Here is a 17,221-nt window from a genome sequence, read left to right as displayed (position 1 = left end):
ATGAATATAAAAAATATATATGGATATGAAAATATTTATATGTATATGAAATATATGGTAGGTGATGGGATAGCCTACCATATAATATATAATATAATAATTTAATTATATTATATTAAATATGGAAATATTAAAAATATATTAAAAATATTAAAAATATTTTCATATGGATATGCAATCGTATGGATATCCAAATATGTGTGGGAAAGTCATACTTCCCATACAATAAATGACCGGATTGACGAAACCGTGTTCAAAAAGGTATATAGGGTAGGTGGTGTTCGGCCTACCAATATAATATTAAAATAATATTATATTAAACAGAAGACCGCCAGTATTAATATATGAGCATATGGTTATGAATACATATGCATATAACATATATGAAAATATATGAATATAAAAAAATATATATGGATATGAAAATATTTATATGTATATGAAATATATGGTAGGTGATGGTGATAGCCTACCATATAATATATAATATAATAATTTAATTATATTATATTAAATATGGAAATATTAAAAATATATTAAAAATATTAAAAATATTTTCATATGGATATGCAATCGTATGGATATCCAAATATGTGTGGGAAAGTCATACTTCCCATACAATAAATGACCGGATTGACGAAACCGTGTTCAAAAAGGTATATAGGGTAGGTGGTGTTCGGCCTACCAATATAATATTAAAATAATATTATATTAAACAGAAGACCGCCAGTATTAATATATAAGCATATGGTTATGAATACATATGCATATAACATATATGAAAATATATGAATATAAAAAAATATATATGGATATGAAAATATTTATATGTATATGAAATATATGGTAGGTGATGGTGATAGCCTACCATATAATATATAATATAATACTCTTATAACATTATATTAAATATGGAAATATTAAAAATATATTAAAAATATTAAAAATATTTTCATATGGATATGCAATCGTATGGATATCCAAATATGTGTGGGAAAGTCATACTTCCCATACAATAAATGACCGGATTGACGAAACCGTGTTCAAAAAGGTATATAGGGTAGGTGGTGTTCAGCCTGCCAATATAATATTAAAATAATATTATATTAAACAGAAGATCGCCAGTATTAATATATAAGCATATGGTTATGAATACATATGCATATAACATATATGAAAATATATGAATATAAAAAAAATATATATGAATATGAAAATATTTATATGTATATGGAATATATGGTAGGTGATGATGTTAGCCTACCATATAATATATAATATAATAATTTAATTATATTATATTAAATATGGAAATATTAAAAATATATTAAAAATATTAAAAATATTTTCATATGGATATGCAATCGTATGGATATCCAAATATGTGTGGGAAAGTCATACTTCCCATACAATAAATGACCGGATTGACGAAACCGTGTTCAAAAAGGTATATAGGGTAGGTGGTGTTCAGCCTGCCAATATAATATTAAAATAATATTATATTAAACAGAAGATCGCCAGTATTAATATATAAGCATATGGTTATGAATACATCTGCATATAAAATATATGAATATAAAAAATATATATGAGTAAAAAAAAATTTATATGTATATGAAATATATTGTAACTTATGATTTTAACATAACATATAATATAGAATATAATAATTTAATTATATTATATTAAATATGGAAATATTAAAAATATATTAAAAATATTAAAAATATTTTCATATGGATATGCAATCGTATGGATATCCAAATATGTGTGGGAAAGTCATACTTCCCATACAATAAATGACCGGATTGACGAAACCGTGTTCAAAAAGGTATATAGGGTAGGTGGTGTTCAGCCTGCCAATATAATATTAAAATAATATTATATTAAACAGAAGACCGCCAGTATTAATATATGAGCATATGGTTATGAATACATATGCATATATAATATATATATATAAATAATTATATTATATTATATTAAATATGGAAATATAAAAAATATATTAAAATATTAAAAATATTTTCATATGGATATGCAATCGTATGGATATCCAAATATGTGTGGGAAAGTCATACTTCCCATACAATAAATGACCGGATTGACGAAACCGTGTTCAAAAAGGTATATAGGGTAGGTGGTGTTCGGCCTACCAATATAATATTAAAATAATATTATATTAAACAGAAGACCGCCAGTATTAATATATGAGCATATGGTTATGAATACATATGCATATAACATATATGAAAATATATGAATATAAAAAAATATATATGGATATGAAAATATTTATATGTATATGAAATATATGGTAGGTGATGGTGATAGCCTACCATATAATATATAATATAATAATTTAATTATATTATATTAAATATGGAAATATTAAAAATATATTAAAAATATTAAAAATATTTTCATATGGATATGCAATCGTATGGATATCCAAATATGTGTGGGAAAGTCATACTTCCCATACAATAAATGACCGGATTGACGAAACCGTGTTCAAAAAGGTATATAGGGTAGGTGGTGTTCGGCCTACCAATATAATATTAAAATAATATTATATTAAACAGAAGACCGCCAGTATTAATATATAAGCATATGGTTATGAATACATATGCATATAACATATATGAAAATATATGAATATAAAAAAATATATATGGATATGAAAATATTTATATGTATATGAAATATATGGTAGGTGATGGTGATAGCCTACCATATAATATATAATATAATAATTTAATTATATTATATTAAATATGGAAATATTAAAAATATATTAAAAATATTAAAAATATTTTCATATGGATATGCAATCGTATGGATATCCAAATATGTGTGGGAAAGTCATACTTCCCATACAATAAATGACCGGATTGACGAAACCGTGTTCAAAAAGGTATATAGGGTAGGTGGTGTTCAGCCTGCCAATATAATATTAAAATAATATTATATTAAACAGAAGACCGCCAGTATTAATATATGAGCATATGGTTATGAATACATATGCATATAACATATATGAAAATATATGAATATAAAAAAATATATATGGATATGAAAATATTTATATGTATATGAAATATATGGTAGGTGATGGGGATAGCCTACCATATAATATATAATATAATAATATTTATTATATTATAATAAATATGGAAATATTAAATTATTTTCATATGGATATGGATATGGATATACATATTCATATGGATATACTAAAATATACTGAAATATACCGATGAGTATATTTAGGTGAGGGTAAAAAGGCAAATAAATACCCAGCTTGACGAAAGTGTGTTCAAAAAGGTATATAGGGTAGGTGGTGTCGTCCTACCAATATAGTATATTATTTATATTATATGAATATACTAAAATACCGATGAGTATTTTTAGGTGAGGGAAAGAAGGCAAATAAATACCCAGCTTGACGAAAGTGTGGTCAAAAAGGTATATATGGTAGGTGGTGTAAGCCTATCTATATAATATAACATACTATATTATATATTATATATACACTATATTGTATACTTAGATAATATCGTTGAAGCGTCTACGTCTTATTATAAATTATAATTTGACAAGTTTCCAATTATTATCGTTAATTTCTGGTTCTAGGCAAATAAAAATTTCTTTTTATTATATCCTAGTAAGTATATGGAATTAAATTTAATTTCATATACGTATATGATAATAGTAGTAATATTATTATTATTATTATTGTATAAATAAATATGAATAAACTATATATATGAAAATATATAAATATATGAAAATTAAAAAGTGCTTAGTTTTATATCATATAAAACTAGACTTTTATATACAAAGAAAATAAATTTTAAATTTATTATCAAAATACATATGCGATAATTTTATTATAAAATTAAGCAAATATATATATGTGAATATATACAAATTGTTGTATGTGAAAATATAAAGATATTTTAGAATTAAATATATGCATAATATTGTATTTTATTAAAAAAAATATTAAAGAAGGCTTATATAAATAAAAAGACCGCCCGCTCATATAAATACCCTAACACAAACGAGGGTTTAAGAAAAAGCCATGAAAAAAATATACCCTGAGGTGTATGCGTTGGGCACCCGAGGGATATATTATATATATATATATATATATATATATTTTAATAAATGAACGAATATTGAATGCCATATAATAATTGGCCAAATTCGTTAATATTTTAATTTATACAAATATTTGCAATATTTATTTTCTATATATCAATATGAAAATGAAATATATCAAAGATATAAACATTATTCTGGTTGATCCTGCCAGTAGTTATATGCTTGTCTCAAAGATTAAGCCATGCATGTCTAAGTACACACGCATTAAAAGTGAAACCGCAAAAGGCTCATTATATCAGTTATGGTTCCTTAGATCGTTAACAGTTACTTGGATAACTGTGGTAATTCTAGAGCTAATACATGCAATTAAAACATGAACCTTATGGGACATGTGCTTTTATTAGGCTAAAACCAAGCGATCGCAAGATCGTTATATTGGTTGAACTCTAGATAACATGCAGATCGTATGGTCTTGTACCGACGACAGATCTTTCAAATGTCTGCCCTATCAACTTTTGATGGTAGTATCTAGGACTACCATGGTTGCAACGGGTAACGGGGAATCAGGGTTCGATTCCGGAGAGGGAGCCTGAGAAACGGCTACCACATCTAAGGAAGGCAGCAGGCGCGTAAATTACCCACTCCCAGCTCGGGGAGGTAGTGACGAAAAATAACAATACAGGACTCATATCCGAGGCCCTGTAATTGGAATGAGTACACTTTAAATCCTTTAACAAGGACCAATTGGAGGGCAAGTCTGGTGCCAGCAGCCGCGGTAATTCCAGCTCCAATAGCGTATATTAAAGTTGTTGCGGTTAAAACGTTCGTAGTTGAACTTGTGCTTCATACGGGTAGTACAACATACAATTGTAGTTAGTACTATACCTTTATGTATGTAAGCGTATTACCGGTGGAGTTCTTATATATGTTTAAATACTTGTATTTTTTCATATGTTCCTCCTATTTAAAAACCTGCATTAGTGCTCTTAAACGAGTGTTATTGTGGGCCGGTACAATTACTTTGAACAAATTAGAGTGCTTAAAGCAGGCTTCAAATGCCTGAATATTCTGTGCATGGGATAATGAAATAAGACCTCTGTTCTGCTTTCATTGGTTTTCAGATCAAGAGGTAATGATTAATAGAAGCAGTTTGGGGGCATTAGTATTACGACGCGAGAGGTGAAATTCTTGGACCGTCGTAAGACTAACTTAAGCGAAAGCATTTGCCAAAGATGTTTTCATTAATCAAGAACGAAAGTTAGAGGTTCGAAGGCGATCAGATACCGCCCTAGTTCTAACCATAAACGATGCCAGCTAGCAATTGGGTGTAGCTACTTTTATGGCTCTCTCAGTCGCTTCCCGGGAAACCAAAGCTTTTGGGCTCCGGGGGAAGTATGGTTGCAAAGCTGAAACTTAAAGGAATTGACGGAAGGGCACCACCAGGAGTGGAGCCTGCGGCTTAATTTGACTCAACACGGGAAAACTTACCAGGTCCGAACATAAGTGTGTAAGACAGATTGATAGCTCTTTCTCGAATCTATGGGTGGTGGTGCATGGCCGTTCTTAGTTCGTGGAGTGATTTGTCTGGTTAATTCCGATAACGAACGAGACTCAAATATATTAAATAGATATCTTCAGGATTATGGTGTTGAAGCTTATATAGCCTTCATTCATGGTAGCAGTAAAATGTTTATTGTGTTTGAATGTGTTTATATAAGTGGAGCCGTACCTGTTGGTTTGTCCCATTATAAGGATACTAGCTTCTTAAATGGACAAATTGCGTCTAGCAATAATGAGATTGAGCAATAACAGGTCTGTGATGCCCTTAGATGTCCTGGGCTGCACGCGCGCTACAATGAAAGTATCAACGTGTATTTCCTAGACCGAGAGGTCCGGGTAAACCGCTGAACCACTTTCATGCTTGGGATTGTGAACTGAAACTGTTCACATGAACTTGGAATTCCTAGTAAGTGTGAGTCATTAACTCGCATTGATTACGTCCCTGCCCTTTGTGCACACCGCCCGTCGCTACTACCGATTGAATTATTTAGTGAGGTCTCCGGACGTGATCACTGTGACGCCTTGTGTGTTACGGTTGTTTCGCAGAAGTTGACCGAACTTGATTATTTAGAGGAAGTAAAAGTCGTAACAAGGTTTCCGTAGGTGAACCTGCGGAAGGATCATTATTGAATGAATCTTATCCGTTATTAAAATATTTATTATATATAAATATATAAATAAAATTACCCAAAAATAAAAGACATATATATTATATTGAATATATAGACCATTTGTTGTCTTCAATATAAATTGCGTGTATATTTAATTAATATACATGCGTTTGCGTGATGTATTGTTCATATTAAATTATGCGCATACATTGATAAATGCAACACCTAAAATATACATTGTTGTACCTGATATACAGGTTAATGCTTTATATAATATTAAAACAATATAAATTATATTTATATTGATTATATAAAACTAAGACATTTCGCAACAATTATTTTAGGTATATAAAAAAATTAAACATATTTTATATGTTTAAATATAGACGAATATATTGAATATAAATTGCGTGTATATTTAATTAATATACATGCGTTGCGTGATGTATTGTTCATATTAAATTATGCGCATACATTGATAAATGCAACACCTAAAATATACATTGTTGTACCTGATATACAGGTTAATGCTTTATATAATATTAAAACAATATAAATTATATTTATATTGATTATATAAAACTAAGACATTTCGCAACAATTATTTTAGGTATAAAAATAACTTTATTGAAGGAATTGATATATGCCAGTTAAATGGTGTATTTTTAATTTCTTTCAATAAAAACATAATTGACGAATTGTATATTTATATATATTTATAAAACTCTAAGCGGTGGATCACTCGGCTCATGGGTCGATGAAGAACGCAGCAAACTGTGCGTCATCGTGTGAACTGCAGGACACATGAACATCGACATTTTGAACGCATATCGCAGTCCATGCTGTTATGTACTTTAATTAATTTTATAGTGCTGCTTGGACTACATATGGTTGAGGGTTGTAAGACTATGCTAATAAAGTTGCTTATTATTATATATTTTTATAATGATATGCATATGGTATATTATTGGATATATTTATATATTCATAATATTAAATATAAAAGCAATTATCTCAAATATTTATAAAAGAAAAAATGAAGATATACAATTCTTTCTTTTTTCAATTCAAATAATACTGAGAAATGTCTAGCATAAAAAAAATTAAATTTTTTTTAACTAGAATTGTCTCTTATTTAAAGATGCGAAAATTGAAAATATATCAAATATATTGTTCTTCATAGAGATATATTGTTTATATATATATATACATTGCTTTATACAACCTCAACTCATATGGGACTACCCCCTGAATTTAAGCATATTAATTAGGGGAGGAAAAGAAACTAACAAGGATTTTCTTAGTAGCGGCGAGCGAAAAGAAATCAGTTCAGCACTAAGTCACTTTGTCTATATGGCAAATGTGAGATGCAGTGTATGGAGCGTCAATATTCTAGTATGAGAAATTAACGATTTAAGTCCTTCTTAAATGAGGCCATTTACCCATAGAGGGTGCCAGGCCCGTATAACGTTAATGATTACTAGATGATGTTTCCAAAGAGTCGTGTTGCTATAGTGCAGCACTAAGTGGGTGGTAAACTCCATCTAAAACTAAATATAACCATGAGACCGATAGTAAACAAGTACCGTGAGGGAAAGTTGAAAAGAACTCTGAATAGAGAGTTAAATAGTACGTGAAACTGCTTAGAGGTTAAGCCCGATGACACTGAATATCCATTATGGAAAATTCATCATTAAAGTTATAATATTTAAATAATATTATAGAAATAGTGTGCATTTTTTCCATATAAGGACATTGTAATCTATTAACATATATAATTTATCATAAAATATGACTTATAGTTTATTCAAATTATTATGCTTGCATTTTAACATAGGATAAATGTCATTAATTTGATAAAGTGTTGATAGATTAATAAGAATACAGTGCGTTAATTTTTCGGAATTATATAATGGCATAATTATCATTGATTTTTGTGTTTATTATATGCACTTGTATGATTAACAATGCGAAAGATTCAGGATACCTTCGGGACCCGTCTTGAAAACGGGACGAATGAGTCTAACATATGTGCAAGTTATTGGGATATAAACCTAATAGCGTAATTAACTTGACTATTAATGGGATTAGTTTTTTAACTATTTTATAGTTAATTAACACAATCCCGGGGCGTTCTATATAGTTATGTATAATAATATTTATATTATTTATGCCTCTAACTGGAACGTACCTTGAGCAGATATGCTGTGACCCGAAAGATGGTGAACTATACTTGATCAGGTTGAAGTCAGGGGAAACCCTGATGGAAGACCGAAACAGTTCTGACGTGCAAATCGATTGTCAGAATTGAGTATAGGGGCGAAAGACCAATCGAACCATCTAGTAGCTGGTTCCTTCCGAAGTTTCCCTCAGGATAGCTGGTGCATTTTAATGTTATATAAAATAATCTTATCTGGTAAAGCGAATGATTAGAGGCCTTAGGGTCGAAACGATCTTAACCTATTCTCAAACTTTAAATGGGTAAGAACCTTAACTTTCTTGATATGAAGTTTAAGGTTATGATATAATGTGCCCAGTGGGCCACTTTTGGTAAGCAGAACTGGCGCTGTGGGATGAACCAAACGTAATGTTACGGTGCCCAAATTAACAACTCATGCAGAAACCATGAAAGGCGTTGGTTGCTTAAAACAGCAGGACGGTGATCATGGAAGTCGAAATCCGCTAAGGAGTGTGTAACAACTCACCTGCCGAAGCAACTAGCCCTTAAAATGGATGGCGCTTAAGTTGTATACCTATACATTACCGCTAAAGTAGATGATTTATATTACTTGTAATATAAATTTTGAAACTTTAGTGAGTAGGAAGGTACAATGGTATGCGTAGAAGTGTTTGGCGTAAGCCTGCATGGAGCTGCTATTGGTACAGATCTTGGTGGTAGTAGCAAATAATCGAATGAGACCTTGGAGGACTGAAGTGGAGAAGGGTTTCGTGTGAACAGTGGTTGATCACGAGTTAGTCGGTCCTAAGTTCAAGGCGAAAGCCGAAAATTTTCAAGTAAAAATAAATATTACAATTATTGTGAAAATTATATACTTGAATAATTTTGAACGAAAGGGAATACGGTTCCAATTCCGTAACCTGTTGAGTATCCGTTTGTTATTAAATATGGGCCTCGTGCTCATCCTGGCAACAGGAACGACCATAAAGAAGCCGTCGAGAGATATCGGAAGAGTTTTCTTTTCTGTTTTATAGTCGTACTACCATGGAAGTCTTTCGCAGAGAGATATGGTAGATGGGCTAGAAGAGCATGACATATACTGTTGTGTCGATATTTTCTCCTCGGACCTTGAAAATTTATGGTGGGGATACGCAAACTTCTCAACAGGCCGTACCAATATCCGCAGCTGGTCTCCAAGGTGAAGAGTCTCTAGTCGATAGAATAATGTAGGTAAGGGAAGTCGGCAAATTAGATCCGTAACTTCGGGATAAGGATTGGCTCTGAAGATTGAGATAGTCGGGCTTGATTGGGAAACAATAATATGGTTTATGTGCTCGTTCTGGGTAAATAGAGTTATAATCATTTATGGTTGTAACTTGTTCCCCGGATAGTTTAGTTACGTATCCAATTGTGGAACTTTCTTGCTAAAATTTTTAAGAATACTAGTTGGGTCAAACCAATTAGTTCTTATTAATTATAACGATTATCAATTAACAATCAATTCAGAACTGGCACGGACTTGGGGAATCCGACTGTCTAATTAAAACAAAGCATTGTGATGGCCCTAGCGGGTGTTGACACAATGTGATTTCTGCCCAGTGCTCTGAATGTCAAAGTGAAGAAATTCAAGTAAGCGCGGGTCAACGGCGGGAGTAACTATGACTCTCTTAAGGTAGCCAAATGCCTCGTCATCTAATTAGTGACGCGCATGAATGGATTAACGAGATTCCTTCTGTCCCTATCTACTATCTAGCGAAACCACAGCCAAGGGAACGGGCTTGGAATAATTAGCGGGGAAAGAAGACCCTTTTGAGCTTGACTCTAATCTGGCAGTGTAAGGAGACATAAGAGGTGTAGAATAAGTGGGAGATATTAGACTTCGGTTTGGTATCGACAATGAAATACCACTACTCTTATTGTTTCCTTACTTACTTGATTAAATGGAACGTGTATCATTTCCTAGCCATTATACGGATATATTTATTATATCTTATGGTATTGGGTTTTGATGCAAGCTTCTTGATCAAAGTATCACGAGTTTGTTATATAATCGCAAACAAATTCTTTAATGAGAGATGCATTCATGTATTATCGATTTGAAAATTTGGTATAACTCCAATTACTCAGGTATGATCCAATTCAAGGACATTGCCAGGTAGGGAGTTTGACTGGGGCGGTACATCTCTCAAATAATAACGGAGGTGTCCCAAGGCCAGCTCAGTGCGGACAGAAACCACACATAGAGCAAAAGGGCAAATGCTGACTTGATCTCGGTGTTCAGTACACACAGGGACAGCAAAAGCTCGGCCTATCGATCCTTTTGGTTTAAAGAGTTTTTAACAAGAGGTGTCAGAAAAGTTACCATAGGGATAACTGGCTTGTGGCGGCCAAGCGTTCATAGCGACGTCGCTTTTTGATCCTTCGATGTCGGCTCTTCCTATCATTGTGAAGCAAAATTCACCAAGCGTTGGATTGTTCACCCATGCAAGGGAACGTGAGCTGGGTTTAGACCGTCGTGAGACAGGTTAGTTTTACCCTACTAATGACAAAACGTTGTTGCGACAGCATTCCTGCGTAGTACGAGAGGAACCGCAGGTACGGACCAATGGCACAATACTTGTTCGAGCGAACAGTGGTATGACGCTACGTCCGTTGGATTATGCCTGAACGCCTCTAAGGTCGTATCCGTGCTGGACTGCAATGATAAATAAGGGGCAATTTGCATTGTATGGCTTCTAAACCATTTAAAGTTTATTATTTATATTTTAAACGACAATGGATGTGATGCCAATGTAATTTGTAACATAGTAAATTGGGAGGATCTTTGATCACCTGATGCCATGCTAGTTACATATGAAAACATTATTTAATACAATGACAAAGCCTAGAATCAATTGTAAACGACTTTTGTAACGGGCAAGGTGTTGTAAGTGGTTGAGCAGCTGCCATACTGCGATCCACTGAAGCTTATCCTTTGCTTGATGATTCGAAATATAAAAAAAATGTAAATATGCATGTGTAATGATATATATTTAGTAGAAAAAATCTTTATATGCTATATCTAAGAAAGCATATAAGGATTTATCACGGGTTGTCCACGTTTCCCTACTAATTGTGGCCTACTAACTGTTTCGTCATCTTATTAGTGACGTGAAAAATGAAAATAATATTTTTCATTTATATTGTTATAAGTCTTAAACCTTAAGACGGCGGGAGTTGAATTACTTTCGTTTAGGTAGCCAAATGCCTCGTCATCTTATTAGTGACGTGAAAAATGAAAATAATATTTTTCATTTATATTGTTATAAGTCTTAAACCTTATAACGGCGGAAGATGAATTACTTTCTTTTAGGTAGCCAAATGCCTCGTCATCTTATTAGTGACGTGAAAAATGAAAATAATATTTTTCATTTATATTGTTATAAGTCTTAAACTTTAAGACGGCGGGAGTTGAATTACTTTCGCATAGGTAGCCAAATGCCTCGTCATCTTATTAGTGACGTGCAAAATGAAAAAAATATTTTTCATTTATATTGTTATAAGTCTTAAACCTTAAGACGGCGGGAGTTGAATTACTTTCGCATAGGTAGCCAAATGCCTCGTCATCTTATTAGTGACGTGAAAAATGAAATTAATATTTTCCATATATATTGTTATAAGTCTTAAACCTTAAAACGGCGGGAGTTGAATTACTTTCGCATAGGTAGCCAAATGCCTCGTCATCTTATTAGTGACGTGAAAAATGAAAATAATATTTTTCATTTATATTGTTATAAGTCTTAAACTTAAGACGGCGGGAGTTGAATTACTTTCGCATAGGTAGCCAAATGCCTCGTCATCTTATTAGTGACGTGAAAAATGAAAATAATATTTTTCATTTATATTGTTATAAGTCTTAAACCTTATAACGGCGGAAGATGAATTACTTTCGTTTAGGTAGCCAAATGCCTCGTCATCTTATTAGTGACGTGAAAAATGAAAATAATATTTTTCATTTATATTGTTATAAGTCTTAAACTTTAAGACGGCGGGAGTTGAATTACTTTCGCATAGGTAGCCAAATGCCTTGTCATCTTATTAGTGACGCGCATGATTCAATTCAAGAGATTCCTTCTGTCCCTATTTAAAACCTCACGGATATTAAAAATATTAAACATATATTGTTATAAGTCTTAAACCTTAAGACGGCGGGAGTTGAATTACTTTCGCATAGGTAGCCAAATGCCTCGTCATCTTATTAGTGACGCGCATGATTCAATTCAATTCAAGAGATTCCTTCTGTCCCTATTTAAAACCTCACGGATATTAAAAATATTAAACATATATTGTTATAAGTCTTAAACCTTAAGACGGCGGGAGTTGAATTACTTTCGCATAGGTAGCCAAATGCCTCGTCATCTTATTAGTGACGCGCATGATTCAATTCAAGAGATTCCTTCTGTCCCTATTTAAAACCTCACGGATATTAAAAATATTAAACATATATTGTTATAAGTCTTAAACCTTAAGACGGCGGGAGTTGAATTACTTTCGCATAGGTAGCCAAATGCCTTGTCATCTTATTAGTGACGCGCATGATTCAATTCAAGAGATTCCTTCTGTCCCTATTTAAAACCTCACGGATATTAAAAATATTAAACATATATTGTTATAAGTCTTAAACCTTAAGACGGCGGGAGTTGAATTACTTTCGCATAGGTAGCCAAATGCCTCGTCATCTTATTAGTGACGCGCATGATTCAATTCAAGAGATTCCTTCTGTCCCTATTTAAAACCTCACGGATATTAAAAATATTAAACATATATTGTTATAAGTCTTAAACCTTAAGACGGCGGGAGTTGAATTACTTTCGCATAGGTAGCCAAATGCCTCGTCATCTTATTAGTGACGCGCATGATTCAATTCAAGAGATTCCTTCTGTCCCTATTTAAAACCTCACGGATATTAAAAATATTAAACATATATTGTTATAAGTCTTAAACCTTAAGACGGCGGGAGTTGAATTACTTTCGCATAGGTAGCCAAATGCCTCGTCATCTTATTAGTGACGCGCATGATTCAATTCAAGAGATTCCTTCTGTCCCTATTTAAAACCTCACGGATATTAAAAATATTAAACATATATTGTTATAAGTCTTAAACCTTAAGACGGCGGGAGTTGAATTACTTTCGCATAGGTAGCCAAATGCCTCGTCATCTTATTAGTGACGCGCATGATTCAATTCAAGAGATTCCTTCTGTCCCTATTTAAAAACTCACGAATATTAAAAATATTAAAAATATTTTCATATGGATATGCAATCGTATGGATATCCAAATATGTGTGGGAAAGTCGTACTTCCTATACGATAAATGACCGGATTGACGAAACCGTGTTCAAAAAGGTATATAGGGTAGGTGGTGTTCGGCCTACCAATATAATATTAAAATAATATTATATTAAACAGAAGATCGCCAGTATTAATATATAAGCATATGGTTATGAATACATATGCATATAACATATATGAAAATATATGAATATATAAAAAAATATATATGAATATGAAAATATTTATATGTATATGGAATATATGGTAGGTGATGGTGTTAGCCTACCATATAATATATAATATAATAATTTAATTATATTATATTAAATATGGAAATATTAAAAATATATTAAAAATATTAAAAATATTTTCATATGGATATGCAATCGTATGGATATCCAAATATGTGTGGGAAAGTCATACTTCCCATACAATAAATGACCGGATTGACGAAACCGTGTTCAAAAAGGTATATAGGGTAGGTGGTGTTCAGCCTGCCAATATAATATTAAAATAATATTATATTAAACAGAAGACCGCCAGTATTAATATATGAGCATATGGTTATGAATACATATGCATATAACATATATGAAAATATATGAATATAAAAAAATATATATGGATATGAAAATATTTATATGTATATGAAATATATGGTAGGTGATGAGGATAGCCTACCATATAATATATAATATAATAATTTAATTATATTATATTAAATATGGAAATATTAAAAATATATTAAAAATATTAAAAATATTTTCATATGGATATGCAATCGTATGGATATCCAAATATGTGTGGGAAAGTCATACTTCCCATACAATAAATGACCGGATTGACGAAACCGTGTTCAAAAAGGTATATAGGGTAGGTGGTGTTCGGCCTACCAATATAATATTAAAATAATATTATATTAAACAGAAGACCGCCAGTATTAATATATAAGCATATGGTTATGAATACATATGCATATAACATATATGAAAATATATGAATATAAAAAAATATATATGGATATGAAAATATTTATATGTATATGAAATATATGGTAGGTGATGGTGATAGCCTACCATATAATATATAATATAATAATTTAATTATATTATATTAAATATGGAAATATTAAAAATATATTAAAAATATTAAAAATATTTTCATATGGATATGCAATCGTATGGATATCCAAATATGTGTGGGAAAGTCATACTTCCCATACAATAAATGACCGGATTGACGAAACCGTGTTCAAAAAGGTATATAGGGTAGGTGGTGTTCGGCCTACCAATATAATATTAAAATAATATTATATTAAACAGAAGACCGCCAGTATTAATATATAAGCATATGGTTATGAATACATATGCATATAACATATATGAAAATATATGAATATAAAAAAATATATATGATATGAAAATATTTATATGTATATGGAAATTATGGTAGGTGATGATGTTAGCCTACCATATAATATATAATATAATAATTTAATTATATTATATTAAATATGGAAATATTAAAAATATATTAAAAATATTAAAAATATTTTCATATGGATATGCAATCGTATGGATATCCAAATATGTGTGGGAAAGTCATACTTCCCATACAATAAATGACCGGATTGACGAAACCGTGTTCAAAAAGGTATATAGGGTAGGTGGTGTTCAGCCTGCCAATATAATATTAAAAATAAAATTATATAAAACAGAAGACCGCAAGTATTAATAAAAGAGTATATTGTTATGAAGACATATGCAAATAACATATATGAAAATATATGAATATAAAAAAAATATATATGGAATATTAAAATGTTTATATCTATATGCAATATATGGTAGGTGATGAGGATAGCCTACCATATAATATATAATATAATAATTTAATTATATTATATTAAATATGGAAATATTAAAAATATATTAAAAATATTAAATTTTCATATGGATATGCAATCGTATGGATATCCAAATATGTGTGGGAAAGTCATACTTCCCATACAATAAATGACCGGATTGACGAAACCGTGTTCAAAAAGGTATATAGGGTAGGTGGTGTTCAGGCCTGCCAATATAATATTAAAATAATATTATATTAAACAGAAGACCGCCAGTATTAATATATGAGCATATGGTTATGAATACATATGCATATAACATATATGAAAATATATGAATATAAAAAAAATATATATGGATATGAAAATATTTATATGTATATGAAATATATGGTAGGTGATGGTGATAGCCTACCATATAATATATAATATAATAATTTAATTATATTATATTAAATATGGAAATATTAAAAATATATTAAAAATATTAAAAATATTTTCATATGGATATGCAATCGTATGGATATCCAAATATGTGTGGGAAAGTCATACTTCCCATACAATAAATGACCGGATTGACGAAACCGTGTTCAAAAAGTGATATAGGGTAGGTGGTGTTCGGCCTACCAATATAATATTAAAATAATATTATATTAAACAGAAGACCGCCAGTATTAATATATAAGCATATGGTTATGAATACATATGCATATAACATATATGAAAATATATGAATATAAAAAAATATATATGGATATGAAAATATTTATATGTATATGAAATATATGGTAGGTGATGGTGATAGCCTACCATATAATATATAATATAATAATTTAATTATATTATATTAAATATGGAAATATTAAAAATATATTAAAAATATTAAAAATATTTTCATATGGATATGCAATCGTATGGATATCCAAATATGTGTGGGAAAGTCATACTTCCCATACAATAAATGACCGGATTGACGAAACCGTGTTCAAAAAGGTATATAGGGTAGGTGGTGTTCAGCCTGCCAATATAATATTAAAATAATATTATATTAAACAGAAGACCGCCAGTATTAATATATGAGCATATGGTTATGAATACATGCATACAACATATATGAAAATATATGAATATAAAAAAATATATATGGATATGAAAATATTTATATGTATATGAAATATATGGTAGGTGATGGGGATAGCCTACCATATAATATATAATATAATAATATTTATTATATTATAATAAATATGGAAATATTAAATTATTTTCATATGGATATGGATATGGATATGGATATGGATATACATATTCATATGGATATACTAAAATATACTGAAATATACCGATGAGTATATTTAGGTGAGGGTAAAAAGGCAAATAAATACCCAGCTTGACGAAAGTGTGTTCAAAAAGGTATATAGGGTAGGTGGTGTCGTCCTACCAATATAGTATATTATTTATATTATATGAATATACTAAAATACCGATGAGTATTTTTAGGTGAGGGAAAGAAGGCAAATAAATACCCAGCTTGACGAAAGTGTGGTCAAAAAGGTATATATGGTAGGTGGTGTAAGCCTATCTATATGATAGAACATGTTA

The 17,221-nt window shown here is 30.5% G+C and overlaps 3 non-coding genes across 3 annotated transcripts; all 3 read left to right on the top strand.

The window, feature by feature from the left end:
* The first annotated feature begins 4,301 nt into the window (after positions 1-4,301).
* On the top strand, positions 4,302-6,296 carry LOC138927309 (small subunit ribosomal RNA). The gene has a single exon (XR_011443827.1). It is a non-coding gene; the product is annotated as a small subunit ribosomal RNA (ribosomal RNA).
* Positions 6,297-7,003: 707 nt separating this feature from the next.
* LOC138927303 (5.8S ribosomal RNA) lies at positions 7,004-7,182 on the top strand. Its single transcript, XR_011443822.1, has one exon. It is a non-coding gene; the product is annotated as a 5.8S ribosomal RNA (ribosomal RNA).
* A 320-nt stretch (positions 7,183-7,502) lies between these two features.
* LOC138927305 (large subunit ribosomal RNA) lies at positions 7,503-11,450 on the top strand. The gene has a single exon (XR_011443824.1). It is a non-coding gene; the product is annotated as a large subunit ribosomal RNA (ribosomal RNA).
* Positions 11,451-17,221: the final 5,771 nt, after the last annotated feature.

Source organism: Drosophila bipectinata, unplaced genomic scaffold (assembly GCF_030179905.1).
Source record: "Drosophila bipectinata strain 14024-0381.07 unplaced genomic scaffold, DbipHiC1v2 scaffold_218, whole genome shotgun sequence".
Lineage (NCBI taxonomy): Eukaryota > Metazoa > Arthropoda > Insecta > Diptera > Drosophilidae > Drosophila > Drosophila bipectinata.
The sequence above is the reverse complement of the archived record's forward strand: the minus strand, read 5'-3'. Positions and strand labels throughout refer to the sequence as shown.